The 25,016-nt window shown below is 41.2% G+C and overlaps 1 pseudogene across 1 annotated transcript in view; it reads left to right on the top strand.

The window, feature by feature from the left end:
- The first annotated feature begins 4,575 nt into the window (after positions 1-4,575).
- LOC311135556 (G protein-activated inward rectifier potassium channel 2-like) overlaps positions 4,576-25,016 on the top strand; it is a 113,083-nt pseudogene continuing 92,642 nt past the window's right edge. The window contains exon 1 of the transcript in view: positions 4,576-4,603. The product of the transcript in view is annotated as a G protein-activated inward rectifier potassium channel 2-like (transcript). The remainder of the gene's footprint in view (positions 4,604-25,016) is intronic.

The raw sequence follows: 25,016 nt of genomic DNA, 5'->3' as shown, positions 1-25,016 counted from the left end.
GTGGCCCTGTCCGACGATACCCCCGGACTTGGCCAACCAGGCAGGATATAATCCCACCCACTTTGTCAAAGCACAGCCCCCACACCACTTGAGGGATATCAACAGACCACCAACCAAGGCTGAGTATAGCCCACGTAGATCTCCTCCACCGCACGAGCCCAAGGGGGCGCAAAACCGGACAGGAAGATCACGTCTGTGACTCAACCCACTCAAGTGACGCACCCCTCCTAGGGACGGCATGGAAGAGCACTAGTAAGCCAGTGACTCAGCCCCCGTAATAGGGTCAGAGGCAGAGAATACCAGTGGAGAGACTGGAGCCGGCCAGGTAGAGACAGCAAGGGCGGTTCGTCGCTCCAGTGCCTCGCCGTTCACCTTCGCACCCCTGGGCTAGACTACACTCAATCACAGGACCTACTGAAGAGATGAGTCTTCAGTAAAGACTTAAAGGTCGAGACGAGTCTGCGTCTCTCACATGGATAGGCAGATCATTCCATAAAACTTGAGCTCTATAGGAGAAAGCCCTGCCTCCAGCTATTTGCTTAGAAATTCTAGGGACAATAAGGAGGCATGCGTCTTGTGACCGTAGCGTACGTGTAGGTATGTACGGCAGGACCAAATCGGAGAGATAGGTAGGAGCAAGCCCATGTAATGCTTTGTAGGTTAGCAGTAAAATCTTGAAATCAGCCCTAGTCTTAACAGGAAGCCAGAGGCTAGCACTGGAGTTATATGAGCAAATTTTTTGGTTCTAGTCACATAATTTTTTCAGCAGCAGACTATGATTGATAATGTCAAAAGCTGTACTGAAGTCTATCAAAACAGCTCCCACTATCTTCTTATTATCAATTTATTTCAGCCAATCATCAGTCATTTGTGTCAGTGCTGTGCAGGTTGAGTGACCTTCCCTATAAGCATGCTGAGTGTCAGTTGTTAATTTGTTTACTGTGAATTAGCATTGTATCTGGTCAAACAGCAGGCTGATGGCTCGGCTGTTTGAACCAGTAAAGGGTGCTTTGCTATTCTTGGGTAACGAAATGACACACAGGGCACACACTTTGGATAGGGTACAGAAAAGGGCAAGCAAGATAACAACAAAAACCAGAGACACCCCACTGACCCTTCCACCACTACAGTCGCGGAGAGAGCAAGCAGCAGTAAGATTGATCTCCTACCACAGAGGGGAGACAGTACTTGCAGAGTCCTCCGAAACCAAAACCAACTGTCCAGCATCAACACAAGGACAAATAGGCTGAACAATTCTACCATAGCCACTGCCATCAGACTTTTTAATAACCAAATGTGACTTTTTAAACTGTAATTTCTTGTAAGATAGCACCTTTTTAATTTAATGTAATATCTTGCGTTTTTTAAACTATTTTTTAAATGTAACTGTGCATTCTGCAGTCTTCTCGACTGCAAGCATGAAGGAAATAAATCAAATCAAATTATCTGTGTCTTCTGCATTTGAATTACTTATTGATGAGTTCCCCTTGTCTGATCTTGTTTTTTGCCTTCTGGTTCAGTCTGGTCTCATAGTCTAGACATAACATAGTAAAAGTAAATCCGGGACATCCAAATTAGTATGATATGTTACGTTTGGTATGGTTACATAAGACAGATGGTTACTTAAGGCAAAAACAAAAGTAGGGTTGTTGGTCAGGGTGGATGGGTGGGCGTATAACCAACCTGGTCTAGTATTATTCTGAACTAAATCAGAGACACTCTATTTAGTATGATATGTTACTTTTCGTATGGTATTTATTAATTTGTGATGTCCATCACCAATTTTGTATGATATGTTACAAATTACAATTTGTATTATATGTTACAAATTTGCAAAGCGTACAATATGTTACGAATTTGCAAAACTGACAATGTTATGAATTTGCTAAACATATGATATGTTACGAATTCTAGCTAGGTGGCTAACATTAGCTAGCTTACTAACATTAGCTAGGCTAGGGGTTAGGGGTTAGGGTTAAGGTTAGGGTTAAGTTTAGGAGTTAGGTTAAAGGGTTAAGGTTAGGGTTAATGGAAGGGTTAGCTAAAAAGGTTAAGGTTAGGGGAAGGGTTAGCTAAAAGGGTTAAGGTTAGGGTTAGGGTTAGCTAACATGCTAAGTAATTGCTAAGTAGTTGCAAAGTCATTCAACTGAGACTGCTCTTCTCTGTGTCACGGAGGCTCTCCGCACTGCTAAAGCTAACTCTCTCTCCTCTGCTCTTGTCCTTCTAGACCTGTCTGCTGCCTTTGATACTGTGAACCATCAGATCCTCCTCTCCACACTCTCCGAGCTGGGCATCTCCGGCGCGGCTCACTCTTGGATTGCGTCCTACCTGACCGGTCGCTCCTACCAAGTGGCGTGGCGAGAAGCTGTCTCCGCACCACGTGCTCTCACCACTGGTGTCCCCCAGGGCTCAGTTCTAGGCCCTCTCCTATTCTCGCTATACACCAAGTCACTTGGCTCTGTCATATCCTCACATGGCCTCTCCTATCATTGCTACGCTGACGACACACAACTAATCTTCTCCTTTCCCCCTTCTGATAACCAGGTGGCGAATCGCATCTCTGCATGTCTGGGAGACATATCAGTATGGATGACGGATCACCACCTCAAGCTGAACCTTGGCAAGACGGAGCTGCTCTTCCTCCCGGGGAAGGACTGCCTGTTCCATGATCTCGCCATCACGGTTGACAACTCCGTTGTGTCCTCCTCCCAGAGTGTGAAGAGCCTTGGCGTGACCCTGGACAACACCCTGTCGTTCTCCGCTAACATCAAGGCGGTGACCCGATCCTGTAGGTTCATGCTCTACAACATTCGGAGAGTACGACCCTGCCTTCCACAGGAAGCGGCACAGGTCCTAATCCAGGCACTTGTCATCTCCCGTCTGGATTACTGCAACTCGCTGTTGGCTGGGCTCCCTGCCTGTGCCATTAAACCCCTACAACTCATCCAGAATGCCGCAGCCCGTCTGGTGTTCAACCTTCCCAAGTTCTCTCACGTCACCCTGCTCCTCCGCACACTCCACTGGCTTCCAGTTGAAGCTCGCATCTGCTACAAGACCATGGTGCTTGCCTACGGAGCTGTGAGGGGAACGGCACCTCCGTACCTTCAGGCTCTGATCAGTCCCTACACCCAAACGAGGGCATTGCGTTCATCCACCTCTGGCCTGCTGGCTCCCCTACCTCTGCGGAAGCATAGTTCCCGCTCAGCCCAGTCAAAACTGTTCGCTGCTCTGGCACCCCAATGGTGGAACAAGCTCCCTCACGACGCCAGGACAGTGGAGTCACTCACCACCTTCCGGAGACATTTGAAACCCCACCTCTTTAAGGAATACCTGGGATAGGATAAAGTAATCCTTCTACCCCCCACTTACCCCAACCCCCCCCCCCCCCACACACAATTTTTTTAAATAATAATAATAATTGTAAAGTGGTTATCCCACTGGCTATAAGGTGAATGCACCTATTTGTAAGTCGCTCTGGATAAGAGCGTCTGCTAAATGACGTAAATGTAAATGTAGCTAAAAAGTAGTAGAAAAGTAGCTAATTTGATAAAATGCTAAAGTTGTCTGGGATGAGATTCGGACTCGCAACCTTTGGGTTGCTAGACATTCGCATTATACGCCCACCCATCCACCCCGAGCAACCACTCTAGTTTTGTTTTTGCCTTAAGTAATCATCTGTCTTATATAACCATACCAAACGTAGCATATCATACTAATTTTAGTGTGCCCGGATTTACATTTACTATGTTACGTCTAGTCTATGAGATCAGGCTGGTATAACACTAACATCTAGCAACCCAAAGGTTGGAGTTCGAATCTCATCATGGACAACTTGAGCATTTTAGCTAATTAGAAACTTTTCAACTACTTACTACTTTTTAGCTACTTTGCACCTACTTAGAATGTTAACTAAACCTTGCCCTAACCCTGGCCTTAACCTTTTAAGCTAACTCTTCCCCTAACTCTAACCTTAACCCTTTTAGCTAACCCTTCCCCTAACATTAGCCATCTAGCTAGAATTCGTAACATATCATATGTTTGTAAATTCGTAACATATGTACTTTTTTGCAAATTCAGAACATATAATACGAATTGTAATTCATAACATATCATACAAAACGGGTGATGGACATGCACAAATTAATACATACCATACGAAACATGCCATATCATACTAAATGGAGTGTCTCGGATTTACTTAAAGAATAATACTAAATGCTCTGAGACCCGGTTGCCTGGTTGGGTTGCTTCCACAGACCCTCTGTGATTTCCTCAATACTCATACTCTTCCTCATGACAGCTCTGTCCATACACAACAACCTGGATCTCAGCTATTTGAAGTCCCCCCTCTCTCTCTTTACACACAAATAGCCTACTCTCTCCCTCACTCAGACTTTCACTCGCCCATTCTCTCTCTCTCTCTCTTCATACTTGGCGGAGCTCAAAAGAAGGGGACATAACAGAATGACAGGAGATGGATTTTTCAACGAGATGTGGGGGGAAAGGTGAAATTAGCAACTCTTAGCCAATGTTGCCCCTATGTGAAACGACAACCTTAATTGTTCAACAGAATGAATGAATAAGAGCGGCGTCTATCAACAAGGTAGGTTATGTATACTGTCTTCTTTTTCCTCTGGACGTTAGACTGGTTTTGTGGTGACTGAGAAATTACGGATAATATAAGTGGGTGATGTTACATAACACATTGCACCGTTCTCCCTTTTTATTTTTCGTACATATTCAAGTGAACGAGAGTATCCAGTTATCCATGCAATGAAAAAGCAACAAGCTTTGAGTGTGAAGTCGCGTTTATAACATGCACTAGCGGCACGTGAATAAGGAACACTGGAACCTTATACAGAGGGTTTCCACATGCTCTGTTATCTGTCCTTGCATTGTCATTTGTCAGACATTATTAACAGTAATTGAATAACGTGTGTGCTTCATCAGAAAAATCTGCCAAATAAGTATTTCCATAGATCTGTGTAGGCTACTTAGCCTATAGGCCTATGTTCCACAGAATATTAATTAAGCACTTTGTTTCCTTGAGGTCTCTGTGTTAATTGTGTTTTCAACATTTCTAATAATGTTAGTATACCATAAAACAAAAACATTTAACTGTCAGTTATTACATTTTCCATGAAATTGCGTCTTGTTCTTTCAAACACAGGCCTGGCATTTTTTTAAGGTTCTATAATATAATCTTATTCTAGAACCACCGTGACTAGAGAATCATTTGTCATTAAATTCGTGATCATGACAATAGAGCATTTTTGTGGTCAAATAAAATGCTGAAGGGGCTGGCTTGGTGAAGCATTGTTGCTAATGATGCGATACCTATTATTTTCTGGATAAGAGCTCCCTCCATCTCCATGGCGACGTGGAGATCTTACATTCAAAACCATGGAGTGTGCGCAGCTTTCTCGCTTGAAGGGGGATCGGTTCGATGGCAGGACAAAGCGAAAGGTAGAGCCCTCTCGCACCATGTTGAAGAAAAAAAAACTAACTATAGGATCTGTTTTGGGGACAGAAAGGGGAACAATTCTGAGACACAAGTCATCTTTGTAGAAAGAAGCCGGGTGAGTGAACTGAGTAACGTTAGGCTATTGATTGCTTGCTATAGGCTATCCTACCCTGAGAAAAGCCCGTTTTGTAGGCTATAGGCCTAGCCTCCAGACTGTTGCCTTTCTGCAACAGCGCAGCCAAGTGGGCATACAATGTGATAGACATATTTTACTGGTTGAAATATGGTCGGGAGGTTTTATAACCATATCACAACCAGATTAAGACATATTTTTCATGACATCTTTTTGACATCTTGAAAAATACATAATATTTTGGTTGATATCTGTTTTTTGGTTGAAATCTGATTGAACTACTGACCAGTTATCTAAATGCTACTCAATTAAAAGACACCAATCTATATAAACATGTGCGTAGTGTGTGTAAGCCATGCACACATTGCATATAAGACACTAGAACCATTACAATTATTACAATTGGAGTAATGTTCTTTTTCAGAAGTGTTTGCATGATTCATCTTAGCACACTTTGCAAACAACAGCTGGCAGAGCGCACCAAAGCAGGTTAGGGCTTCATTTATTACTCTGGGCTCCTGTTAATGGTACTCGGGCCGAGTCCACTTCAGTTTATCCGGCCCAATTAACTTTTTCAGGAGTAGGGCCATTTGTGGTTTTTATTCGGCAGGTGATGAAATACCAATTAAAAAAAACTAAGAATTGTGATATTTCACCTCCAAGTCATCGAATTTGATAGGTCATTAAAAGCTAAAATTAGTGACAGTCTCTGCGGTCTTATAGCTATCAGAGATGGTCCCTAATTTAGAGAACCTCCGATGCTATAAATGCTTTTGCTACAGGCTATGGCTGTGTTTTTTGTGGTTGCAGTCCACCCAATTGAAAAGTGCTATGGCAGTGTTTTTTGTGGTTGCAGTCCACCCAATTGAAAAGTGCACATTCACTTCCATAACATTTGTTCTAGGCTACCAGCATGTAAAAAAAACATGCACAGTAATACAGGATACCCTTACAAAAAATGCACTGCAGTTAAAATGCAGTAAAACTGCAGTACAATGAAATAATGGTGGTTTAATGAATGGTATCTGGTAGCTTGCTGTGTGTGTTGGCTTCTAATGATCATTTTTTGTTGATGTTAATTGCATTGTTTATTGTGTTGCACATGTTCTTCTGTTCCACTGAATGCAATTTTGATGTTCTATTATGACTAACTACATTTGTTTTCAGAATTTAACAAATAACACATAGGCTTATGTCTTTTATTTCAATATCCTACTACAATCCACCAGGATTTACAAAACCCTATTGTTATCCCATTTAGTTCCATCAATAATTTAAAAAAACATTATTGCGCCTGAATTGGACCCTGAGAATATGACAATTATATTTTCCCTTAAAGCTTTTAAGCAATTAACATAATGTGTGCAGTAATTTTATTTTAATTTCAGTAACTAAATAAGGAGGTAGGCAAATCAGTTCCAGCAATAGATCTGTGCACGCAGGCAGCCTGCTTGCACAGATTCCATACGGCACGCTGGGAAACAACGAAATGTGCACAAAAACTTCAAAAAGATTTGACTGCTAAGTGGTAGTCCCTGTTCTCCTGCATTCTTGTTTTATTTTAAAGCGGCGGTTTGTTGGGGAGAAGAACGTCAAGGAAAGTTTTGCTAGCTGGCTAATTTTAGCTAGCTAATGTTAGCTCTCTGGCTAATCCTCCATGGAAATGGTAAGTTTTAATTTTTACCTGTTGTAGCTAGCTAGCTAACATTTTGAGATCTGTTTAGTTAAAGTGAAACTGACAGCGTTCATAACAAACAGACAATCATAATATCAGCCAAAAATAGAAAATTCCCAGTTTATAAGACGTTTTAAAAATATGTTTATATTTGCCTTAACAAATGACTTACACTAAGGCATTGTTGGCAGAATAGATGGATGCAGTTCAATGTATGATTCATATAATTCACCAATACATTTCTTGGTACATTGTGCGCTGCCTCCATTTGGGATGCACTGTTTCAGTTTCAATGGCTCAATATTTTGAACAAAAACAGACGAATGTAACTAAGGCTGGTAATGTCAATACAATCAAACTAGCAAGGGCAATGATCACAAGTCAGTCATAACGTGGCTAATAGGCTAGCGTATCTATTTATGTAGCAAGCTAAAAACACGTAGCCTAACGTTAGCTAGATAGCTAGCTTGCTAGATGCTAGGAGGATGTCATGTCATGTCATTTACGAAGCGCAACACCCACTGAATATGACTGACCGGTGTCAGTAAACATAGGCAAAGAAAGTAATAGATAGTCATGAACACTCTAGGTACTTGTTTGGGACAAGCATGTATTGTTGGCGGGCAAGCTGCAGAAGGACGAGTAGGCTATAATTCCCCATCGTTTTTCAGTGCAATTTTGACGGCCAACTAACTGAAAAAGTTTGAGAGGGTTTATCTAATGTTCCTTCGTTAGATTTTAGCTAATCTTTCTCTGGCTAGCATTAGTTGTTGGTCTGTTTGTTGTTGATGTGCATAACTGAGGGAGAGAGAGCCTACCTTTTCATGGTTGTTTGATCAGTAGGACTGTAAAGTTCCCAAATGTAAGAGGACTCCCAAGTGGTATTGAAATATTTGCAGAAATCCATTCAGGTGTATTTTGTGATTTTTGGCGAATGCCTTCGAATGATCTAAAGTCGCGCTGTTGCAACTGCCTGTAAACAAACAGTCCAGTTCAAAGTCAATGATGGTAGGCCTGTGTGTCAAATAAAGGCCTACTGTAGCTCTGACTGGCTATGACGCACCGGTCTGCGTAGACTCTGGTCCTGGACGAGACACATGTTTTATTAGGTTTTATTTACTGCAGTTAATTGTCCAAACGCACGACCGCTTGCCCACTCTATATTGCTATAGAATTTTCACAAATGCCTTAGTATATGTAATTCACAAACATTCTAAGAATGCATGAAAACATGAAAATGACCATATCTAACTGCTCGCTTGTCAGAAAATTTATTCTTCCTGGGGGTCTAGAACAGATTCTAAAATGCTGTCAGTTCCACTTTAATCTGGAGGCGAAAGAAATCACACCTGTTTAGGCGAGGTGCTAACAAGGGCCTTGCTCCCTTAGGTCTCAACGTAGACTTTGATCTGAAGCCATTCTTGTGATTTTTGTGATTTAGCTATTAATTGTAAATGTTTGTAGGCCTATGTAGCCAAATTGTATCTATGATCATATGTTATCCATTCAGGCTTTTTATATGTTCTATTTATAACTGTAAATTAGCCAATGATATCATGCCACACCCGGCCATGGTTACAGACACCTGTGTGTCCTTTGAAACTATATAAACTAGTGACCCGCAGTGTTTGTCATTATACCCTGATGAAGACAGCTTGTCTGTCGAAACATTGGTTATAAAATTATTGCATCTGAGCTCCTAGAGTGTGCGGCTCTCCTTTTCTTTTTCAAGTTCCACTTTAATGACAGTACATTTGTGTATATGTGTGTGTTCTCTCTCTCTCTCTCTCTCTCTCTCTCTCTCTCTCTCTCTCTGTGAGAGCGGGAGAGAGAGAGATGATGATCGCAATAACTGTAGAAAACATTGTCATGTCAACGTTGTCATGCTAGCTGTGTGTGTGTGTTCTGTGCAGAGTTTCCGTTAGCCTGTATTACCCGGCTTTTGGCCGATAACAAATTTGAAAAGCAGATATATAAAATTGGCACCGGCCAATTGTCCGGGAGAAGAAGAAGAAATCCCATTGCGAAATAATGCTTTTTAGCCTATTCATTGATATAAATAGTAGTCGATGTAAATACATTTGACCAGTCATGCTTATCGGTCTATAGGTTAATAGCATACAGATACAGAGCCTTTGAGCAGAAAATCTGTCAGACAGCGCGAGAGCTGCTGCTACAGTATCTCAAACCACTTTGTAATGAGCTGGAGGCAGTATGCATTTTGTAAACATATACTTAATTGTTGGAAACCTGAACGTTTTATTACATATTATGAGGCATGTCTTACCTTGCTTCAAAGTAACCTAGCCAAAATCAGACAATATCCGTGGAGGCAAATCTTTTATATAAACTTTCTTTCATTGTCCAGTAGCCAAATGCACAATCCTAGCACCCCATTTTAGTTGTTGTATATTAGATCTCCCCTCTTTCTAAATTTAGAACAGATATTTTCATCTCAGTCACATGAAACCACTGGCTTTTGACGACTGTGTTTTCCCGCTAATTGCATTATGGAACGAACATTCATAATAATAATATGCCATTTAGCAGACGCTTTTATCCAAAGCGACTTACAGTCATGTGTGCATTTTTACGTATGGGTGGTCCTGGGGATCGAACCCACTACCCTGGCGTTACAAGCGCCATGCTCTACCAATTGAGCTACAGAGGACCACATGCATATCCTACTGCCTTGTGCACATTTTTGCGCTTATAATGTGAATAAATAATAGATGATCAACATTTTAAGCGAAACGTTCTGATATGTTGCATCAGACTCATTACTTATTTGTTAATTTTTGTGTGTATTTTTACCCCTTTTTCTCCCCAATTGGTAGTTAGTCTTGTCCCATCGCTGCAACTCCCATACGGACTCGGGAAAGGCGAAGGTCGAGAGCCATGCGTCCTCCGAAACACAACCCTGTCAAGCCACACAGCTTCTTGACACACTGCTCGCTTAACCCGGAAGCCAGCCTCACCAATGTGTTAGAGGAAACACTGTACAACTGGCGACCAAAGTCAGTGTGCATGCGCCCGGCCTGCCACAAGGAGTCGCTAGAGCACGATGGGACAAGGACATCCCGACCTGCCAAACACTCGGGAGGCCCTCATTACTTCTTAATGTTTTTTTTTTTTTTATGTAGCCTAGGCCTACTGGTTGTATGAATGTTGGACCTATCGTCCCACAACTGTCCCAGAGTCTGTTTGGAATAGGCTATTTCTTTCTCGACATGCTGACCAATAGAATAGGTAAACTTTTCAACTATGGCTAGTGATTGTGCTGTTCGTTACTCGTCTTGGTGGCATCGGAATTCGGTAAGAAGGACCACACATCATTGCATCCTCGACTTGCATGTTCTATTAAGATGAATTACGATAATCTAAATGTGATTTCTGTCATTCTGAGCACCGTGGGTGGACGCCCTAATCAGTTTACGCACCCAATACATATAGATATGGTACATTTCTAAAAAGTCTGGGAAATGAAAACGCTGCAGGTCAAATGTCCAGTGCCACATTTTCCTAACGGAAACCCTGGTTCTGTTTGAGAGAGACTATCTTCTCTCTCTCTCTCACACACACACACACACACACACTTCCTATATGTGTATTCATCAACCATCGCTCTCTCTCTCTCTCTCTCTCTCTCTCTCTCTCACACAAACACTACAGTGGGGGAAAAAAGTATTTAGTCAGCCACCAATTGTGCATGTTCTCCCACTTAAAAAGATGAGAGAGGCTTGTAATTTTCATCATAGGTACACGTCAACTATGACAGACAAATTGAGAGAAAAAATATCCAGAAAATCACATTGTAGGATTTTTAATGAATTTATTTGCAAATTATGGTGGAAAATAAGTATTTGGTCACCTACAAACAAGCAAGATTTCTGGCTCTCACAGACCTGTAACTACTTCTTTAAGAGGCTCCTCTGTTCTCCACTCGTTACCTGTATTAATGGCACCTGTTTGAACTTGTTATCAGTATAAAAGACACCTGTCCACAACCTCAAACAGTCATACTCCAAACTCCACTATGGCCAAGACCAAAGAGCTGTCAAAGGACACCAGAAACAAAATTGTAGACCTGCACCAGGCTGGGAAGACTGAATCTGCAATAGGTAAGCAGCTTGGTTTGAAGAAATCAACTGTGGGAGCAATTATTAGGAAATGGAAGACATACAAGACCACTGATAATCTCCCTCGATCTGGGGCTTCACGCAAGATCTCACCCCGTGGGGTCAAAATGATCACAAGAACGGTGAGCAAAAATCCCAGAACCACACGGGGGGACCTAGTGAATGACCTGCAGAGAGCTGGGACCAAAGTAACAAAGCCTACCATCAGTAACACACTACGCCGCCAGGGACTCAAATCCTGCAGTGCCAGACGTGTCCCCCTGCTTAAGCCAGTACATGTCCAGGCCCGTCTGAAGTTTGCTAGAGTGCATTTGGATGATCCAGAAGAGGATTGGGAGAATGTCATATGGTCAGATGAAACCAAAATATAACTTTTTGGTAAAAACTCAACTCGTTGTGTTTGGAGGACAAAGAATGCTGAGTTGCATCCAAAGAACACCATACCTACTGTGAATCATGGGGGTGGAAACATCATGCTTTGGGGCTGTTTTTCTGCAAAGGGACCAGGACGACTGATCCGTGTAAAGGAAAGAATGAATGGGGCCATGTATCGTGAGATTTTGAGTGAAAACCTCCTTCCATCAGCAAGGGCATTGAAGATGAAACGTGGCTGGGTCTTTCAGCATGACAATGATCCCAAACACACCGCCCGGGCAACGAAGGAGTGGCTTCGTAAGAAGCATTTCAAGGTCCTGGAGTGGCCTAGCCAGTCTCCAGATCTCAACCCCATAGAAAATCTTTGGAGGGAGTTGAAAGTCCGTGTTGCCCAGCGACAGCCCCAAAACATCACTGCTCTAGAGGAGATCTGCATGGAGGAATGGGCCAAAATACCAGCAACAGTGTGTGAAAACATTGTGAAGACTTACAGAAAACGTTTGACCTGTGTCATTGCCAACAAAGGGTATATAACAAAGTATTGAGAAACTTTTGTTATTGACCAAATACTTATTTTCCACCATAATTTGCAAATAAATTCATTAAAAGTCCTACAATGTGATTTTCAGGATTTTTTTTTCTCATTTTGTCTGTCATAGTTGACGTGCACCTATGATGAAAATTATTTTTAAGTGGGAGAACATGCACAATTGGTGGCTGACTAAATACTTTTTTCTCCCACTGTAGTGTTTGTGTGAGAGAGAGAGAGAGAGAGAGAGAGAGAGAGAGAGCGATGGTTGATGAATACACATATAGGAAGTGTGTGTGTGTGTGTGTGTGAGAGAGAGAACGAGAGAGATAGTGTTTGTGTGTGAGAGAGAGAGCGATGGTTGATGAATACACATATAGGAAGTGTGTGTGTGTGTGTGTGAGAGAGAGAGAGAGAGAGCGATGGTTGATGAATACACATAGGAATTGTGTTTGTGTTTGTGTGTGTGAGAGAGAGAGAAATACATTTTAAGCTAGCCTAATTCTTGAAACGTGTACCCCCGATATGGATGTAAAGTTTTTCTTGATTCATCAGGGATACTTATATTTTGTATTTGACAATACATTTAGCCTTCCCCTCAACAGTCATTCTAACGTTACAACTCTCAACTGCCTTTTTCAATTCTTGATTCTCTTTTTTGCAGGAATCTTCTAGATTGGATGGAAGGATGGAGGAGGGAACAAAAGGAAGGAGTACAGAAGTTATCCAGCCGGCTGACTAAGAAATGTAAATAGCCTGTGTTTTGCTCTCTATTGCTCTTTCTATCTCTCCGTATGTCTGCCTGACTGCCAGATGGCTGAGGGGCAACGTAGTCAATGTACTTTCAAGGCTAAGTCTAACTTAGTGAAGACCTTAGGTAATGGTTAATCATGATTCGTCTCTGTCTTTACAGTTCCTGAAACATGTCAATGACCTGATGAATGGCCTCTACAGCAGTGCTTGGCCACCCACTCAGTTACCGGTGACCTATTCTGCCACATCCCAGGGAAAGGAGAGAGCAGCACCACCACTCCTTAAATCCATAGTTAAGTTTTTTTTACCTTCTGTTTGATTCTATGATCTTCAATGTGTATTGATTCCTACTAGCCAGCTTTGTAAGAGCTAGGTTTTTACTAGCTATGCTGATGATAATTAACATTTTTTCTCTGCATCAGGAGAGAAACTGGATTCCCCAAGAGAAAAAAAGGTGCCATCTAGAACCTAAAAGGTTCATAGGCTGTCCCCATAGGAGAACCCTTTGAAGAACTGATTTTTGTTCCATGTAAAATCTGTTTGGTTCCAGGTAGAACTCTTTTGGGTTCCATGTAGAACCCTTTCCAAAGAGGGTTCTACATGGAACCAAAAAGGGTTCTCCTATGGGGACAGCCGAAGAAACCTTTTGGAACCCTTTTTTTAAAGAGTGTAGTGTAAGTAGATCCAATTGAAATAGCACTGCTTCTAATAACATAAGTTTGTAAAGCAAATAAAATCCTATTGTAACTCTCCTTTTTTTTCAGGTGCAAAACGTGATTCAACAGACATCTCCCTTGGTGAGTTATGTAAAGTTGATCCTATTTCTCTCTAGCTCTTTCTTCCTGTCGCTCACTCAAACTCACACATGTGCGCAGTTGCAGAGAAGAGGAAGAGATTTGCCAATTACACCCATTTCTAACAATGTTTGTTGCACCAATGATATGACAGACATCATTTTTGGAAAATGTAATATTTTATTGTATCTTTAATTTCTCTTTATACATATTTTTTGCATTTACCTTTCTTGGGGGAACCTCTGTCCGGGAAAATGTCTTCAGGATTATGGAGCGGTGTGTTTATAAAAAGTTGTTTGAATATTACAACATGTATTAGGATTAAGCAAAAGTTTACCATTTAGAGATTAGTTAAAACATTTCATTATCCAACTACTGTCTAATTTTGATATCCTTTTTAAATGTTTCAGATTGATGACCAATGAATGAATGTCCCACTTCAAGATGAATCGACAGAGGATCAAACATGCCTTTGCTACCACTAGTGTGTGCTCCATTGTAGTTAGTAAGTCAATTTGAGCAGTTGAGACATTTGAGATAGACAATGAGACATTTTTTGTAGATTCGCACAGTTAAAGATATTTTACTGTGCATTACTGTTCAGTCGTGTCCTGCATATCCAATTTATGCCAACCGTTCATTTATTTTCTTCTCTTTTTATGCTTACAGTAAGTGTCATAAAAAGCTCAAAAACTCAGGAGGTTGATGTGACCGCCATGGTGGAGGAGGACGCAAAGTATGTATATGAGCAAGTTGGTATTTTTTGAAGACATTTCTAAGCTATAACTGCCAAAAACGTATTCAACTAGTACCATGGAAATACTTTGAGCCAGCTGAGTCCACAAAGTTTCTTCAGGAATGTCATTTTCTTTTAAAATCTCAAATTCATAAAGTTGTAATGTGCAGACTGTCTTCACTGCAGATCTGACCCATCACACCACTCTTATTAATAATTTATAAAATAAAACATTAATACAATACAACAGTCTGCCTTTATATACTCTGTGTCTCAGTCTTTCTATGCATGTAATATCTGTGGGTGAATTATGTAACAATTACTGTATGTAGATGTGCAAAAAGTTATGATGTAGATTTGTTTTTGCCATTGCTTGATCTATTTTAAATGTAAGAATATGTTGCAGATATAAAATTGAATTGGTGACTATGGAAACAAATAGAAATGTAATGAACAATGTTTTCAATATCCAACTTTTTCCTCTGCAATACTTTTTACAGTGGTAATAAGCTGTAGTCAGGTGGCCATTACCAGGTTATAATGAGGTCTTAACTATATCTATCTGACTAGTAGGCTGCATAATATAGCACATAATATAGTGGTCACAATTATGACCAACTGGTCGTATGGTGGTCAGAAAAATACCTAATATTCTGGTCAGTAAAAATAAAAAATAAAAAAAATAAAAAATCAACTAGTCATACTCATGTCTTTTCAAACAGGTTTTACCCACTGGGAGTTTACCAAAACATTTCCAATAGCCCTCTCCCAGTGAGAAAAACCTAGTTGAAAAGATGTCAGTATGATACAGTGAGGGAAAAAAGTATTTGATCCCCTGCTGATTTTGTACGTTTGCCCACTGACAAAGAAATGATCAGTCTATAATTTTAATGGTAGGTTTATTTGAACAGTGAGAGACAGAATAACAACAACAAAATCCAGAACAGCGCATGTCAGAAATGTTATAAATTGATTTGCATTTTAATGGGGGAAATAACTATTTGACCCCCTCTCAATCAGAAAGATTTCTGGCTCCCAGGTGTCTTTTATTATAATAATAATAATAATAATAATAATAATAATATGCCATTTAGCAGACGCTTTTATCCAAAGCGACTTACAGTCATGCGTGCATACATTTTTGTGTATGGGTGGTCCCGGGGATCGAACCCACTACCCTGGTGTTTACAAGCGCCGTGCTCTACCAGCTGAGCTACAGATACAGGTAACGAGCTGAGATTAGGAGCACACTATTAAAGAGAGTGCTCCTAATCTCAGTTTACCTGTATAAAAGACACCTGTCCACAGAAGCAATCAATCAATCAGATTCCAAACTCTCTTTCCCTCAGCCAGGGCATTGAAAATGGGTCGTGGATGGGTATTCCAGCATGACAATGACCCAAAACACACGGCCAAGGCAACAAAGGAGTGGCTCAAGAAGAAGCACATAAAGGTCCTGGAGTGGCCTAGCCAGTCTCCAGACCTTAATCCCATAGAAAATCTGTGGAGGGAGTTGAAGGTTCGAGAGTTGCCAAACGTCAGCCTCGAAACCTTAATGACTTGGAGAAGATATGCAAAGAGGAGTGGAACAAAATCCTGCCTGAGATGTGTGCAAACCTGGTGGCCAACTACAAGAAACGTCTGACCTCTGTGATTGCCAACAAGGGTTTTGCCACCAAGTACTAAGTAATGTTTTGCAGAGGGGTCAAATACTTATTTCCCTCATTAAAATGCAAATCAATTTATAACATTTTTTACATTAAAATTATAGACTGATCATGTCTTTGTCAGTGGGCAAATGTACAAAATCAGCAGGGGATCAAATACTTTTTATCCCTCACTGTATAGCATCAGAGTTTCTCTAAATAAGGACCATCTCTGATAGCTATAGGACCGCAGACACTGTCAAAATGTTTTGCTTTTAATGACCTAGCAAATTCGATGACTTGAAGGTGAAATATATCCGAGTCCATGCAGAGTCCCCCGAGTCTTACACAGTACAGAATGCCATGAGACCCTAACCCGCTTTGGTGTGCTCTGCCAGCTGTTGTTTGCCAAGTGTGCTAAGCTGAATCATGCAAACCCTATCGAAAAACAACATTACTCCAATTGTAATAATTGTAATGGTTGAAGTGTCTTACATCCAATGGGTGCATGGCCCACAAACACTATGCACATGTTTATATAGATTGGTGTCTATTAATTAATTAACATTTGGTCAGTAGTTCAATCAGATTTCAACCAAAAAACAGATATCAACCAAAATAAGATGTCAAAAAGACGTCATGGAAAATATGTCTTAATCTGGTTGTGATCTGGTTATAAGACGTCACGACCAGACTTCAACCAAAAAAATATGTCTTTATCACGTTGTATGCCCACTGGGCTGTGATTTCCTAACTAACTCACTCGGGTGCATTCTTTACACGTGAAAACATTCTAAAGTGATTCGCATACACTCAACATCGATAGTGATTGACAACATATGCTACTTAAATAGGCTAAAGTTTCAGAGATGGCGTAACATTGAGCCAAGTTGCCTAACTAAACCACACAGGTAGCCTGCAGGTCGTCATACTTGCAACATGGCTTAACCCAGAAAACAGGCATAGAGGATGATTGAAGTAGGCTGGTAGGGCCTATAACATCTAGGCTAAATTGACACTTTACGGCTTTGCTTACAATAAGAAAGCTATTTTAGAAGCCTAAAGAAATTAAGGCCATTGCATATTTTGCACCTGGCTGCTTCAAATTAGGCCAACTCTCCGTACTGAATTGGTGTTAATATGCATTTTCTACTTCTCACTTAGTATTGCAATTGCCTGACAAATTTAGGAAATGGACAATACTGCACACGTTAATTTACAGTACTTCTATGAGGCTGTCTTATGTCTAGGGTTAAATTATTTGCTGTTAGTCGGACTATCTGTTATTCTCTCGGTCTAGATAGAATACAGCTTTTGTCAAATTTACGTCAAAAGCGTATTAATTTTTTGCATTTTAGCTAACCCTAACTATTTTCCTAACCTTAACCTAATTATCCTAACCTGCTACGTTAAGTCTCCTAACCTGCTACGTAAATTCTCCTAAACCTGCTACGAAAAGTCGATTTTGACAAAAGCTGTAGCCCTTCTAGACAAAACCCATTCTCTCTCTTCCTTACTTCCTTCCTATGTCAGCAATAAATTATTTAAATCATAAAATGTCTTGACTATCCCCAGTTTAAAGCTCTATGGATAAGCTTACAAGCAGGCCTGGTAATGTATCCTGTGAATGCTGCTTGGCTTGGATAGGCTCCGCTATTATTAGAATATCAGGGTTTGACTTCTCAGGCTGACATATTGCTTTGTCAGGCACTGTTTTCTAAGGAAACATGTAGCCTAATGAAAATGAAAGTTACAGATGCTTCCCCCAAGGCTATAGGCCTATATGCATTCACATGTAACAGGAGAGATAGAATAATCGATCAATAATATAATAATACTTTTAGCAAAGATGTTTATTTTCAATTCACAAACTGTAGAAACAATGAGAATAGAAAGGTTCAGAACTTTTGTAAAACATCACAGTACAGATTAAAAATATATGGCAAATAGAAATCCAATATGGATGGTGTTAAGATATAGATGGGAGGTGTTGAATGGAGCAGAAGGATGGGACTAATAACAACAACTAATAACAACAAGATAACTAGTGTAAGACATGCTGTGTCCATAATAAGTATATAGGTTATATATTGTGAGCTTTTGTGAAAGAGCACAGTTAGAAAGATATGGCATATAGAAGTATACCAGATGGACATCATGAAAATGATCGGAGGAAGTCCATAAAATGTATATAGTATGTATAAGCATGAAGTAGAGTTCTAAGCATTGTTGTTCACTAGTTTACTCCAATTAGGGAGGGGATGGTGGGGTTGGAAGGTAATAAAGGGAAATATATATATTTTTAAAGGATATGTATGTATGTATGTATGTATATATGTATGTATGTATGTGTATATATATACAGTGGGGAGAACAAGTATTTGATACACTGCCGATTTTGCAGGTTTTCCTACTTACAAAGCATATAGAGCTCTGTAATTTTTATCATAGGTACACTTCAACTGTGAGAGACGGAATCTAAAACAAAAATCCAGAAAATCACATTGTATGATTTTTAAGTAATTAATTTGCATTTTATTGCATGACATAAGTATTTGATACACCAGAAAAGCAGAACTTAATATTTGGTACAGAAACCTTTATTTGCAATTACAGAGATCATACGTTTCCTGTAGGTCTTGACCAGGTTTGCACACACTGCAGCAGGGATTTTGGCCCACTCCTCCATACAGACCTTCTCCAGATCCTTCAGGTTTCGGGGCTGTCGCTGGGCAATACGGACTTTCAGCTCCCTCCAAAGATGTTCTATTGGGTTCAGGTCTGGAGACTGGCTAGGCCACTCCAGGACCTTGAGATGCTTCTTACGAAGCCACTCCTTAGTTGCCCTGGCTGTGTGTTTCGGGTCGTTGTCATGCTGGAAGACCCAGCCACGACCCATCTTCAATGCTCTTACTGAGGGAAGGAGGTTGTTGGCCAAGATCTCGCGATACATGGCCCCATCCATCCTCCCCTCAATACGGTGCAGTCGTCCTGTCCCCTTTGCAGAAAAGCATCCCCAAAGAATGATGTTTCCACCTCCATGCTTCACGGTTGGGATGGTGTTCTTGGGGTTGTACTCATCATTCTTCTTCCTCCAAACACGGCGAGTGGAGTTTAGACCAAAAAGCTCTATTTTTGTCTCATCAGACCACATGACCTTCTCCCATTCCTCCTCTGGATCATCCAGATGGTCATTGGCAAACTTCAAAGGGCCTGGACATGCGCTGGCTTGAGCAGGGGGACCTTGCGTGCGCTGCAGGATTTTAATCCATGACGGCGTAGTGTGTTACTAATGGTTTTCTTTGAGACTGTGGTCCCAGCTCTCTTCAGGTCATTGACCAGGTCCTGCCGTGTAGTTCTGGGCTGATCCCTCACCTTCCTCATGATCATTGATGCCCCACGAGGTGAGATATTGCATGGAGCCCCAGACCGAGGGTGATTGACCGTCATCTTGAACTTCTTCCATTTTCTAATAATTGTTGTTGCCTTCTCACCAAGCTGCTTGCCTATTGTCCTGTAGCCCATCCCAGCCTTGTGCAGGTCTACAATTTTATCCCTGATGTCCTTACACAGCTCTCTGGTCTTGGCCATTGTGGAGAGGTTGGAGTCTGTTTGATTGAGTGTGTGGACAGGTGTCTTTTATACAGGTAACGAGTTCAAACAGGTGCAGTTAATACAGGTAATGAGTGGAGAACAGGAGGGCTTCTTAAAGAAAAACTAACAGGTCTGTGAGAGCCGGAATTCTTACTGGTTGGTAGGTGATCAAATACTTATGTCATGCAATAAAATGCAAATTAATTACTTAAAAATCATACAATGTGATTTTCTGGATTTTTGTTTTAGATTCCGTCTCTCACAGTTGAAGTGATAAAAATTACAGACCTCTACATGCTTTGTAAGTAGGAAAACCTGCAAAATCGGCAGTGTATCAAATACTTGTTCTCCCCACTGTATATATATATATATGCGAGAGAAAAAAGAAAAAATAAACATATGGGGGATTGGAAGTGATGCAGACAACTAAATTGATGGAAGTTACGATATATCTGCAATATTAAAGCTGATCTACCCCCTAAAAAAAAAAACAGGAGAGATAGAATGCATTTGAAATGGATTATATGATTTTGTGGAATGGAGTACTAGCATGTATGTTGACTTAACTGAAAACCGGAAGATGAGGATAAATCAATCAACGTTACGGGAGACCCCCATCTAATGCTGCCACTTCATTCCATAGGCCTATTTCTGTTATTTCTATTCTTTTTTATTATTACTAGCAATTTTTATTATTTGTATTTTATTTAACCTTTATTTAACCAGGTAAGCCAGTTGAGAACAAGTTCTCATTTACAACTGCGACCTGGCCAAGATAAAGCAAAGCAGTGCGATAAAAACAACAACAACACAGAGTTACATATGGAATAAACAAAACGTACAGTCAATAACACAATAGAAAGTCTATATACAGTGTGTGCAAATGTAGTAAGTTATGGAGGTAAGGCAATAAATAGGCCATAGTGCAAAATAATTACAATTTAGTATTAACACTGGAGTGATAGATGTGCAGAAGAAGATGGGCAAATAGAGATACTGGGGTGCAAATGAGAAAAATAAATAACAATATGGGGATGAGGTAGTTGGGTGGGCTAATTACAGATGGGCTGTGTACAGGTGCAGTGATCGGTAAGCTGCTCTGACAACTGATGCTTAGAGTTAGTGAGGGAGATAAGTGTCTCCAGCATCAGAGATTTTTGCAGTTCGTTCCAGTCATTTGCAGCTGAGAACTGGAAGGAATGGCGGCCAAAGGAGGTGTTGGCTTTGGGGATGACCAGTGAGATATACCTGCTGGAACGCATACTACGGGTGGGTGTTGCTATGGTGACCAATGATCTAAGATAAGGCGGGGATTTGCCTAGAAGTGATTTACAGATGACCTGGAGCCAGTGGGTTTGGCGACGAATATGTAGTGAGGGCCAGCCAACGAGAGCGTGCAGGTCACAATGGTGGGTAGTATATGGGGCTTTGGTGACAAAACGGATGGCACTGTGATAGACTACATCCAATTTGCTGAGTAGAGTGTTGGAAGCTATTTTGTAAATGACATCGCCGAAGTCAAGGATCGGTAGGATAGTCCGTTTTACGAGGGCATGTTTAGCAGCATGAGTGAAGGAGGCTTTGTTTGCGAAATAGGAAGGCGATTCTAGATTTAACTTTGGATTGGAGATGCTTAATGTGAGTCTGGAAGGAGAGTTTACGGTCTAACCAGACACCTAGGTATTTGTAGTTGTCCACATATTCTAAGTCAGACCCGCCGAGAGTAGTGATTCTATTCGGGCGGGCAGGTGCAAGCACCGTTCGATTGAAGAGCATGCATTTAGTTTTACTAGCATTTAAGAGCAGTTGGAGGCCACGGAAGGAGTGTTGTATGGCATTGAAGCTCGTTTGGAGGTTTGTTAACACAGTGTCCAATGAAGGGCCAGATGTATACAAAATGGTGTTGTCTGCATAGAGGTGGATCTGAGAGTCACCAGCAGCAAGAGCGACATCATTGATATACACAGAGAACAGAGTCGGCCCGAGAATTGAACTCTGTGGCACCCCCATAGAGACTGCCAGAGGTCCAGACAACAGGCCCTCCGATTTGACACATTGAACTCTATCTGAGAAGTAGTTGGTGAACCAGGCGAGGCAGTCATTTGAGAAACCAAGGCTGCCAATAAGAATGCGGTGATTGACAGAGTCAAAAGCCTTGGCCAGGTCGATGAAGACGGCTGCACAGTCTTTTATCGATCACGGTTATTATATAGTTTAGGACCTTGCACCCATAACCAGCTCGGAAACCAGATTGCATAGCGGAGAAGGTACGGTGGGATTCGAAATGGTCGGTGATCTGTTTGTTAACTTTCAAATACTTTCGAAAGGCAGGGCAGGATGGATATAGCTCTGTAACAGTTTGGATCTAGAGTGTCACCCCCTTTGAAGAGGGGGATGACCGCAGCAGCTTTCCAACAGGCTAGTAATATGGGTTGCGACAATTTCGGCGGCTAATTTTAGAAAGAAAGGGTCCAGATTGTCTAGCCCAGCTGATTTGTAGGGGTCCAGATTCAGCAGCTCTTTCAGGACATCAGCTATCTGAATTTGGGTGAAGGAGAAGCGGGGTTGGGGGGGGGCATGGGCAAGTTGCAGCGGAGGGTGCGGACCGGTTGGCCGGGGTAGGGGTAGCCAGGTGGAAAGCATGGCCAGCCGTAGCAAAATGCTTATTGAAATTCTCGATTATCGTAGATTTATCGGTGTTGACAGTGTTTCCTAGCCTCAGTGCAGTGGGTAGCTGGGAGGAGGTGCTCTTATTCTCCATGGACTTTACAGTGTCCCAAAACTTTTTGGAGTTAGTGCTACAGGATGCACATTTCTGTTTGAAAAAGCTAGCCTTTGCTTTCCTAACTGATTGTGTATATTGGTTCCTGATTTCCCTGAAAAGTTGCATATCGCGGGGGCTGTTGGATGCTAATGCAGTACGCCACAGGATGTTTTTGTGCTGGTCAAGGGCAGTCAAGTCAGGGGTGAACCAGGGGCTATATCTGTTCTTAGTTCTGAATTTTTGGAATGGGGCATGCTTATTTAAGATGGAAAGGAAAGCACTTTTGAAGAACATCCAGGCATCCTCTACTGACGGAATGAGGTCAATATCCATCCAGGATACACAGGCCAGGTCAATTAGAAAGGCCTGCTCGCTGAAGTGTTTTATGGAGTGTTTGACAGTGATGAGGGGTGGTCGTTTGACCGCGGACCCATTACGGACGCAGGCAATGAGGCAGTGATCGTTGAGTTCCTGGTTGAAGACAGCGGAGGTGTATTTAGAGGGTAAATTAGTCAGGATGATATCTATGAGGGTGCCCATGTTTACGGATTTAGGGTTGTACCTGGTAGGTTCCTTGATAATTTGTGTGAGATTGAGGGCATCTAGTTTAGATTGTAGGACGGCTGGGGTGTTAAGCATATCCCAGTTTAGGTCACGAAGCAGTACAAACTCTGAGGATAGATGAGGGGCATGCAATTCACATATGGTGTCCAGGGCACAACTGGGGGCTGAGGGGGGGTCTGTATTGTATTACAATGTAGGCTATATGACTCAATGCAGTTGTAACATTGATATTTACTAATTGTTTGTCATGCTAATAAAGCAATTTGAATTTGACATCGCTGCATAGCCTATGCCAATATTGTGAGCAATTGATGGATTGAGCTGTGCGTTGCCATGGAGACCACCGCAGATCGAACTCATAATATTCTCCAGTGAAAGTGCAGGATTTTTTTGTCTGGGCACCCATCCGGATACCAGTCTTTTTAGCTAACATTCCATTCCTTGCCACTCCTGTAATTTGCCAAAGAGACTGGCCTTTCGGCAATTCAGTGAAGTTGCTCATGTACAATGCCTTCGGAAAGTATTCAGACCCCTTGACTTTTTCCACATTTTGTTACGTTACAGCCTTATTCTAAAATTGATTAAATAAATACAAATCCTCAGCAATCTACACACAAAACGTATCACGGTAACTGGTTTGATACATTCACCTCTGAAGGTAAATAATGTACTTCAGTAATCTTGCTCTGATTTGTCATCCTGAGGGTCCCAGAGATAAAATGTAGCATAGTTTTGTTTAATAAAATCAATTTTTATATTCAAATGTAGGAACTGGGTTCTACAGTTTGAACCCCTGCTGTCTCTGGCTTCACACCCACCCGCCCGGCCATCTAGATGTGTGAAAGTGATTATATAGCTAATGATCCATCATGTATGACATTCCTGGGAGTGTGTAAACTTACATTTTGTATTACCAAATCATTTTTGTATGTTCTCTATAGTTATGTACTTGAAAATGTATAAATTGACCAATTCGGCATATTTGGGCAGACTTATTGCAATGCTTCACTGGATCAATCTGAAATTTTGCACACACGCTGCTCCCGTCTAGTGGCCAAAATCTAAATTGTGCCTAAACTGCAATATTATATTGTGGCCTTTCTCTTGCATTTCAAAGATGGAACAAAAAAATAAATAGAAAACGCATGTTTTTTTGTTTGCATTATCTTTTACCAGATCTAATGTGTTATATTCTCCTACATTAATTTTACATTTCCACAAACTTCAAAGTGTTTCCTTTCAAATGGTATCAAGAATATGCATATCCTTGCTTCAGGTCCTGAGCTACCGGCAGTTAGATTTGGGTATGTCATTTTAGGCGAAAATTGAAAAAAAGTGTCCGATCCTTAAGAGGTTAAACCAGTCAGTCCATCATATTGCATACACTAAAAACATAGAGGACATTGATACATTCACTCACAACTGACCGCTGTCCCAACTGCACTGGATAGATATACCGTACATACAGTGCTATGAAAAAATATTTGCCCCTTTCTAATTTTCTCTACTTTTGCATATTTGTGATACTGAATGTTATCAGATCTTCAACCAAAACCTAATATTAGATAAAGGGAACATAAGTGAACAAATAACACAACAATTACATATTTATTTCATTTATTTCATAAACAAAGTTATGCAACACCCAATTCCCCTGTGTGAAAAAGTAATTGCCCCCTTACACTCAATAACTGATTGTGCCAAAACCTTTAGCTGACATTGTTGGGATCAAGGGCTTTCACACCTCTCATGTCACACCTCAGTGTCATTTGAAGTTGCAGCCGGATCTGTTCTTTCCTAGCAAGTTTAGCATTCAGTCTTCAGAAAGTAAAATATCTAGAGATTATTGT

The sequence above is a fragment of the Coregonus lavaretus genome (genome assembly GCF_964263955.1).
Source record: "Coregonus lavaretus genome assembly, chromosome: 10".
Lineage (NCBI taxonomy): Eukaryota > Metazoa > Chordata > Actinopteri > Salmoniformes > Salmonidae > Coregonus > Coregonus lavaretus.
This window is presented reverse-complemented; position numbering and strand designations above follow the sequence as displayed.